Genomic DNA, 8,448 nt, shown 5'->3' with positions numbered 1-8,448 from the left:
AGTTAAGGTTAGGAGTTGGGTAAGAGGGTTAGGGGAGGAAGGGTTAGCTAACATGCTAAGTAATTTCATAGTAGCTAAAAAAGTAGTATGTAGTTGCTAATCAGCTAAATTTGTCCTTGATGAGATTCGAAATTGCAAACTTTGGGCCGCTAAACGTTTGCTAGGTAACTAACGTTAGCTACGCTTGGGTTTAGGGTTAGAAGCTAGGTTAACCTCTTGAGTGTAGGGGGCAGTATTTTGATGTTTGGATGAAAAATGTACCCAAATGAAACTGCCTATTTCTCAGGCCTAGAATATGCATATAATTGTCAGATTAGGATAGAAAACACGTAAAGTTTCCAAAACTGTCAACATATTGTCTGTGAGTATAACATAACTGATATTGCAGGCGGAAACCTGAGGAAAATCCAACCCGGACGTGCTGTTTTTCCTGAAAGCTCCCTGTTCCATTGCATGCCTTCCCTCCATTTAAAGGGATATCAACCACATTCCTTTCCCTATGGCTTCCACATGGTGTGAACAGTCTTTAGACATAGTTTCAGCCTTTTATTTTCAATAATTAGCGAGAAAGATCACATCGCGTCACTGGATGGCTGGGTGCCAGCAGCGTTTTGCATGCGCCAACAGAGTGGAGCAGACATTTTCTCTTTCTCTCCTATTGAAGAAGCTACAGTCCGGTTGAAATATTGTCGGTTATACATTGTAAAAACAACCTGAGGATTGATTATAAAAAAGGTTTGACATGTTTCTACGAACTTTACGGATACTATTTGGAATTTTCGTCTGCCCCGTCGTGACCGCTTGAGCCTATGGATTTCTGAACATAACGCGCCAACCAAATGGAGGTTTTTGGATTTTAAAATAATCTTTATGAAACAAAAGGAAAATGTATTGTGTAACTGGGAGTCTCGTGAGTGCAAACATCCGAAGAGCATCAAAGGTAAGCGATTAATTTTATTGCTTTTCTGACTTTTGTGACCAATCTACTTTGCTGCTAGCTGTTTGTAATGTTTTGTCTGCTGAGAGAGATGTCCTTATATAAACGCTTGGTATGCTTTCGCTGAAAAGCTTTTTTGAAATCTGACATCCACCGCCAGGTGGATTATCAACAAGCTAAACTGTGTTTTGCTATATTGCACTTGTGATTATGAAAATTAAATATTTTTAGTCATTTAATTTGGCGCTCTGCAATTCAGCGGATGTTAACGAAAATGATCCCGCTAACGGGATGGGTGCATCTAGAAGTTAAAGGGTTAGTTAACATGCTAAGTAGTTGAAAAGTAGTTAAACAGTTGTCAGTAGTTGCTAAACTGCTAAAGTTGTCTGTGATGAGATTCAAACATGCAAACTTTGGGTTGATAGACATTCATGTTATATGCCCACCCATTTACCCTGTCCAACCACCCTCCTTTTGTTTTTGTATTAAGTAACCTTCTGCCTTGTATAAATTTGTATGCCTATTTGTCGCTGTATCAGGTTTTTGCCTCCGTTAAAATAATATTTGCATACGGATACCAGAGTAAAATGTAATGATTTTCATATCCTATAAATATAGCTTTCAATGTGGTATGTACGTACAGTCGTGGCCAAAAGTTTTGAAAATGACACAAATATTCATTTCCAAAGTTTGCTGCTTCAGTGACTTTAGATATTTTTGTCATATGTTACTATGGAATACTGTATAATTACAAGAATTTCATACGTGTCAAAGGCTTTTATTGACAATTAAAAGGAGTTGATGCAAAGTCAATATTTACAGTGTTGACCCTTTTTTTTCAAGACCTCTGCAATCCCTGGCAGGCTGTCAATTAACTTCTGGGCCACATCCTGACTGATGGCAGCCCATTCTTGCATTATCAATGCTTAGAGTTTGTCAGAATTTGTGGGTTTTTGTTTGTCCACCTGCCTCTTGAGGATTGACCACAAGTTCTCAATGGGATTAAGGTCTGGGGAGTGTCCTGGCCATTGACCCAAAATATCGATGTTTTGTTCCCCCGAGCCACTTAGTTATCACTTTTGCCTTATGGCAAGGTGCTCCATCATGCTGGAAAAGGTATTGTTCATCACCAAACTGTTCCTGGATGTTTGGGAGAAGTTACTCTCGGAGGATGTGTTGGTACCATTCTTTATTCATGGCTGTGTTCTTAGGCAAAATTGTGAGTGAGCCCACTCCCTTGGCTGAGAAGCAACCCCACACATGAATGATCTCAGGATGCTTTACTGTTGGCATGACACAAGACTGATGGTAAGTGCTCACCTTGTCTTCTCCGGACAAGCTTTTTCCCAGATGCCCCAAACAATCGGAAAGGGGATTCATCAGAGAAAATGACTTTACCCCAGTCCTCAGCAGTCCAATCCCTGTACCTTTTGCAGAATATCAGTCTGTCCCTGATGTTTTTCCTGGAGAGAAGTGGCTTCTTTGCTGCCCTTCTTGACACTAGGCCATCCTCCAAAAGTCTTCGCCTCACTGTGCGTGCAGATGCACTCACGCCTGCCTACTGCCATTCCTGAGCAAGCTCTGTACTGGTGCTGCCCCGATCCCGCAGCTGAATCACCTTTAGGAGACGGTCCTGGCACTTGCTGGACTTTCTTGGGCGCCCTGAAGCCTTCTTCACAACAATTGAACCGCTCTCCTTGAAGTTCCTGATGATCCGATAAATGGTTGGTTTAGGTGCAATCTTACTGGCAGCAATATCCTTGCCTGTGAAGCCCTTTTTGTGCAAAGCAATGATGACGGCGCGTGTTTCCTTGCAGGTAACCATGATTGACAGAGGAAGAACAATGATTCCAAGCACCACCCTCCTTTTGAAGCTTCCAGTCTGTTATTCAAACTCAAGCAGCATGACAGAGTGATCTCCAGCCTTGTCCTCTTCAACACTCACACCTGTGTTAACGAGAGAATCACTAACATGATGTCAGCTGGTCCTTTTGTGGCAGGGCTGAAATGCAGTGGAAATGTTTTTTGGCGATTCAGTTAATTTACATGGCAAAGAGGGACTTTGCAATTAATTGCAATTCATCTGATCACTCTTCATAACGTTCTGGAGTATATGCAAATTGCCATCATACAAACTGAGGCAGCAGACTTTGAAAATTAATATTTGTGTCATTCTCAAAGCTTTTGGCCACGACTGTACACTGAGTGTACAAAGCATTAGGAACACCTTCATATTGAGTTGCACCTCTTTATGCCCTCAGAACTTAATTCGTCGGGCAGGGACTCTGCAAGGTGTTGAAAGCGTTCTACCGGGATGCTGGCCCATGTTGACTCCAATGCTTCCCAGTTGTGTCAAGTTGGCTGGGTGTCCTTTGGGTGGTGGACAATTCTTGATACACATTGGAAATTACTGAGCGTGAAAAACCCAGCAGCATTTGACCTGTCGAATTGGCAATAGAAATTGGGGTTGATTCCCAACATTCATTATTTTTCCAGGACACAACTGAGGGTATGAACAGAACACAGACTCAGGGAAGACATGATGCCCTTTCCTGGTTCAGAGTTCCAACGTGACTGTGTAATCAAGAATGGGATAGTTCTAGAATGGTTCCATGGCATTATTTCTAGGAAGTAAGTTCTCAAATTGTCTCTGTCATTGAAATGCACTCATTGCTTACCAGCCATAGCAACCAAGTCTAGATGAGACCAATGTAAATACAAAAATACCTTCATAAATCCAAAACAACAAAAAATGTGTGGCCTGGAGTGTACGATATATGCCTCATGACTATTGTTATTGTATTACAGTAGGGCACTGAATGGTAGTGTTCTGTGACATTGCATGCTGTATATTCTTCAGTTAAGTGAGTTAAAACCGAAGTCTGTACTATCATGGCCGTGTCTATTCGCTGCAGGGTTGCTGAGGAAATGATCCTTTCCAAGCCCACAGACTTCCTGTTCAGAGTAAGTGAAAGCAGGATAGGATACACGCTCTCCTATCGGTACGCCTCTGTACATTAGAGACACTTCCAGGCGAGGTGTCATTAGACTGGTTGTTTGTTCAGCTGAAACATGAAGAATGGCATTTCTATAAATAGGCAGGCAAAGAAATGTTAACAATAGGCACATGAGCAAATTAGTTGTGTTCTGTTTCCATAGCTTGTATCTTATCTGATTCTACACCATGGTCACACCTATTACCCACTGACAGGCCCCTGTTCTATTCACCAGTGTAGTTTAAAGTCCTTCTCCACTTCCTTATTTTGTTTTTTTCTAGTGCCACTGATCACTGCAGGCACTTCAGGATCGACGTGCTGCAAGACCTGGTGAACTTTCACTGCAGGGTGCCTGTCATGCCTTTCAATGAGATGCTGACTGTAGCTTGTGGACAGGTGAGGAATTATAGTTGATTCCGTAAACTACCATATTGTTCATTTTGTACACACACAGGTATCCTATAGGCTTGAATTGAGTTGGTTTGATATGGCATACACACACAGTGGTCAGGGTACAGCACACTGAGCTGAATCTTTGAACACTGTTGTGGATACATACGTAAGTGAATTGACATGTTTTTGACTAAACATTCTCCCCTTTCATCTACTTGTTGTTGTTAGTATCAACGGACGGGGCTAATTATACCAAACTTTTATTCCCCCAAAAGACAACCCATGAACCCTAATCATGGTGTGTTGCTGAATAACCCCCCACACATGAACAGTAGTACTCATCTAAAACCAACTGAGGACAGTTAACCTGCCTTCCAACATCATCCCAGCACATTGAGTGACCCTGCCGGCCAGCCTCCAAATGCTAGTAACTCCAAACGGCCATCCTCCAAGACTCTACCCCTGCCTGGAGACAGAGTTAAACACAATGAGCCTCCAAAACCCAAGCATCAGAAAAATGATGGAATTACATTGTGTGTTTGTTGGGGGATAGGGTTAAAGTTTTATTTTTTAAATGTTGAAATATTGCTATTGCAAAAGCATTGTAGGCCTTTATTGCTTACATATGTCTGCAGGTTGAATCCACTGAGATCAAAGAGAACTTAAGTTAGTGTAAGAATACAGTCTATCTATGCTGTATATTCCAGGTAGATTGTACTGCTAAGCCAAAGCCCAGAAAGATACACTTAGTCACCGGGGGCCAGCCAGACCAACCTCATGAGTTACCTGCCAGAGCTCCCTGCTCTTCCACAGAGAAAGATCAAGACACAGAGCAGCACTGCACCTGAAGGCCCCCCAGGACCCAGGATGGTGTATACAGACTGACGGCCACAGGCCCCGACCGAACACACACCACCCACACCCAAATCCCAACAAACAGAAGAATTAAGATGTAAAGTCAGAGGAAGTTCCATAATAAGAGGAGTGCCCATCAGGAGCACATGTATGCAGAGATCAAATCAAATCAAATGTTATTTATATAGCCCTTCGTACATCAGCTGATATCTCAAAGTGCTGTACAGAAACCCAGCCTAAAACCCCAAACAGCAAGCAATGCAGGTATAGAAGCACGGTGGCTAGGAAAAACTCCCTAGAAAGGCCAAAACCTAGGAAGAAACCTAGAGAGGAACCAGGCTATGTGGGGTGGCCAGTCCTCTTCTGGCTGTGCCGGGTGGAGATTATAACAGAACATGGCCAAGATGTTCAAATGTTCATAAATGACCAGCATGGTCAAATAATAGTAAGGCAGAACAGTTGAAACTGGAGCAGCAGCATGGCCAGGTGGACTGGGGACAGCAAGGAGTCATCATGTCAGGTAGTCCTGGGGCATGGTCCTAGGGCTCAGGTCAGTTGAAACTGGAGCAGCAGCATGGCCAGGTGGACTGGGGACAGCAAGGAGTCATCATGTCAGGTAGTCCTGGGGCATGGTCCTAGGGCTCAGGTCCTCCGAGAGAGAGAAAGAAAGAAGTAGAGAATTAGAGAACGCACACTTAGATTCACACAGGACACCGAATAGGACAGGAGAAGTACTCCAGATATAACAAACTGACCCTAGCCCCCCGACACAAACTACTGCAGCATAAATACTGGAGGCTGAGACAGGAGGGGTCAGGAGACACTGTGGCCCCATCCGAGGACACCCCCGGACAGGGCCAAATAGGAAGGATATAACCCCACCCACTTTGCCAAAGCACAGCCCCCACACCACTAGAGCGATATCTTCAACCACCAACTTACCATCCTGAGACAAGGCTGAGTATAGCCCACAAAGATCTCCGCCACTGCACAACCCAAGGGGGGTGCCAACCCAGACAGGATGACCACAACAGTGAATCAACCCACTCAGGTGACGCACCCCCTGCAGGGACGGCATGAGAGAGCCCCAGTAAGCCAGTGACTCAGCCCCTGTAATAGGGTTAGAGGCAGAGAATCCCAGTGGAAAGAGGGGAACTGGCCAGGCAGAGACATTAAGGGCGGTTCGTTGCTCCAGAGCCTTTCCGTTCACCTTCCCACTTCTGGGCCAGACTACACTCAATCATATGACCCACTGAAGAGATGAGTCTTCAGTAAAGACTTAAAGGTTGAGACCGAGTTTGCGTCTCTGACATGGGTAGGCAGACCGTTCCATAAAAATGGAGCTCTATAGGAGAAAGCCCTGGCTCCAGCTGTTTGCTTAGAAATTCTAAGGACAATTAGGAGGCCTGCATCTTGTGACCGTAGCGTACGTGTAGGTATGTATGGCAGGACCAAATCAGAGAGATAGGTAGGAGCAAGCCCATGTAATGCTTTGTAGGTTAGCAGTAAAACCTTGAAATCAGCCCTTGCTTTGACAGGAAGCCAGTGTAGAGAGACTAGCACTGGAGTAATATGATCAAATTTTTTGGTTCTAGTCAGGATTCTAGCAGCCGTATTTAGCACTAACTGAAGTTTATTTAGTGCTTTATCCGGGTAGCCGGAAGGTAGAGCATTGCAGTAGTCTAACCTAGAAGTGACAAAAGCATGGATTAATTTTTCTGCATCATTTTTGGCCAGAAAGTTTCTGATTTTTGCAATATTACGTAGATGGAAAAAAGCTGTCCTCGAAATGGTCTTGATATGTTCTTCAAAAGAGAGATCAGGGTCCAGAGTAACGCCGAGGTCCTTCACAGTTTTATTTGAGACGACTGTACAACCATTAAGATTAATTGTCAGATTCAACAGAAGATCACTGTGGAGGCTGAGCAGGGGAAGGCCAGGTGAAACACAGCCCTGGAGGCCAGAGAAGGACATTTATACAGCTGGTGAGCAGATGTACCAGATGCTTCCAGGAGAGATTACCAATGGCCCTCCATCCATTGCTGCTGTTAGGGCCACATACTCCTCCTTTTGCCCCTACATACTAATGTCCACTTCTCTACCCTTGGGAATGGATGGATGGACACATTAATGTCATTGTAGCAGGCAAGACCGTTTATGAGAGAAATATATCTGTTGCAGGCAATGATGACTTAAAAGTTAGTGACAGTCTGAAGATGATTATTTAATTGTATATCTAGAATTTATTTAACAAAGTAACATTGTGCATCCATTTGAGATGGTTGCCAAATGCTGATCTCTAATCAACAATGTAATTGGGAAGTCTGCTCTCAAGGACAGGTTCTGGTCTGACTGGATTGACAGGAGGAATGTGAGTCAATTGGGAAACTTGGGTGACAGTGTGAGTCGTTCCACAAAACGAGTGCCTTGTGTCCCTTTAATATTTTAAGTAGAAATTGTGCATTAACATGTTTAATATAGACCACGTGGAAATTCTATAAATCAGATTTTGAATATGAAAAAGAAGGCTTGCTAAAGTCTCAAAATTCAGCACCCTGTGTCACTTCTAGGACTATTTTAACCCACTTAATCTCAATGTCGCCATCATAGTAAAGCCATTTGGCGACTAGGATGCGATGATCATCTTAATTTTGCTGATTGTTCCCGGGGTAATCTAGGTTAACCGTGCAAGGGAGTTGCATTAGATGCAGCTGGGGATGCCGTACTCCACTAGACCACACAGATTGGATCCCCGCCTGTCCTTGAAGACCAGATGTTTTTTGGGGTTCTACTGGGAGTTTGGTTGCACAGCTGAAACTTTGTGGTAATGGAGAGACGTTGAAAACACACATGGAGTGGTTGATGTGAGTACCTAAGATTTCTAACGTTATATATGGATTCTGTGAATATATAATTTAACATGTTTTAATGTGTGTGTATAATTGATTACTACAGATTTGATAAAGTGATAATGATATGCAACTTAAACAACTCACATGTAGATGTATGTAAGGGGAGTACAAAGTATTTTAGAAGTATTCTCAGTTGGTCCCTTTATGGATCATTTGATAGAGGTAAGGTTAATGCATTATGACTGTCTACAGTCATGGAAAGAGTCTCAGAAAAAGATCCATATATCCATTTTTTGTAAAAATATGGGAAATTGACTTACCTCTGTCCAGGTAATAATTGACTTACCTCTGTCCAGGTAATAATTGACTTACCTCTGTCCAGGTAATAATTGACTTACCTCTGTCCAGGTAATAA

The sequence above is a fragment of the Oncorhynchus keta genome, chromosome 22, assembly GCF_023373465.1.
Source record: "Oncorhynchus keta strain PuntledgeMale-10-30-2019 chromosome 22, Oket_V2, whole genome shotgun sequence".
NCBI lineage: Eukaryota > Metazoa > Chordata > Actinopteri > Salmoniformes > Salmonidae > Oncorhynchus > Oncorhynchus keta.
Note: the sequence above shows the minus strand (reverse complement) of the source record.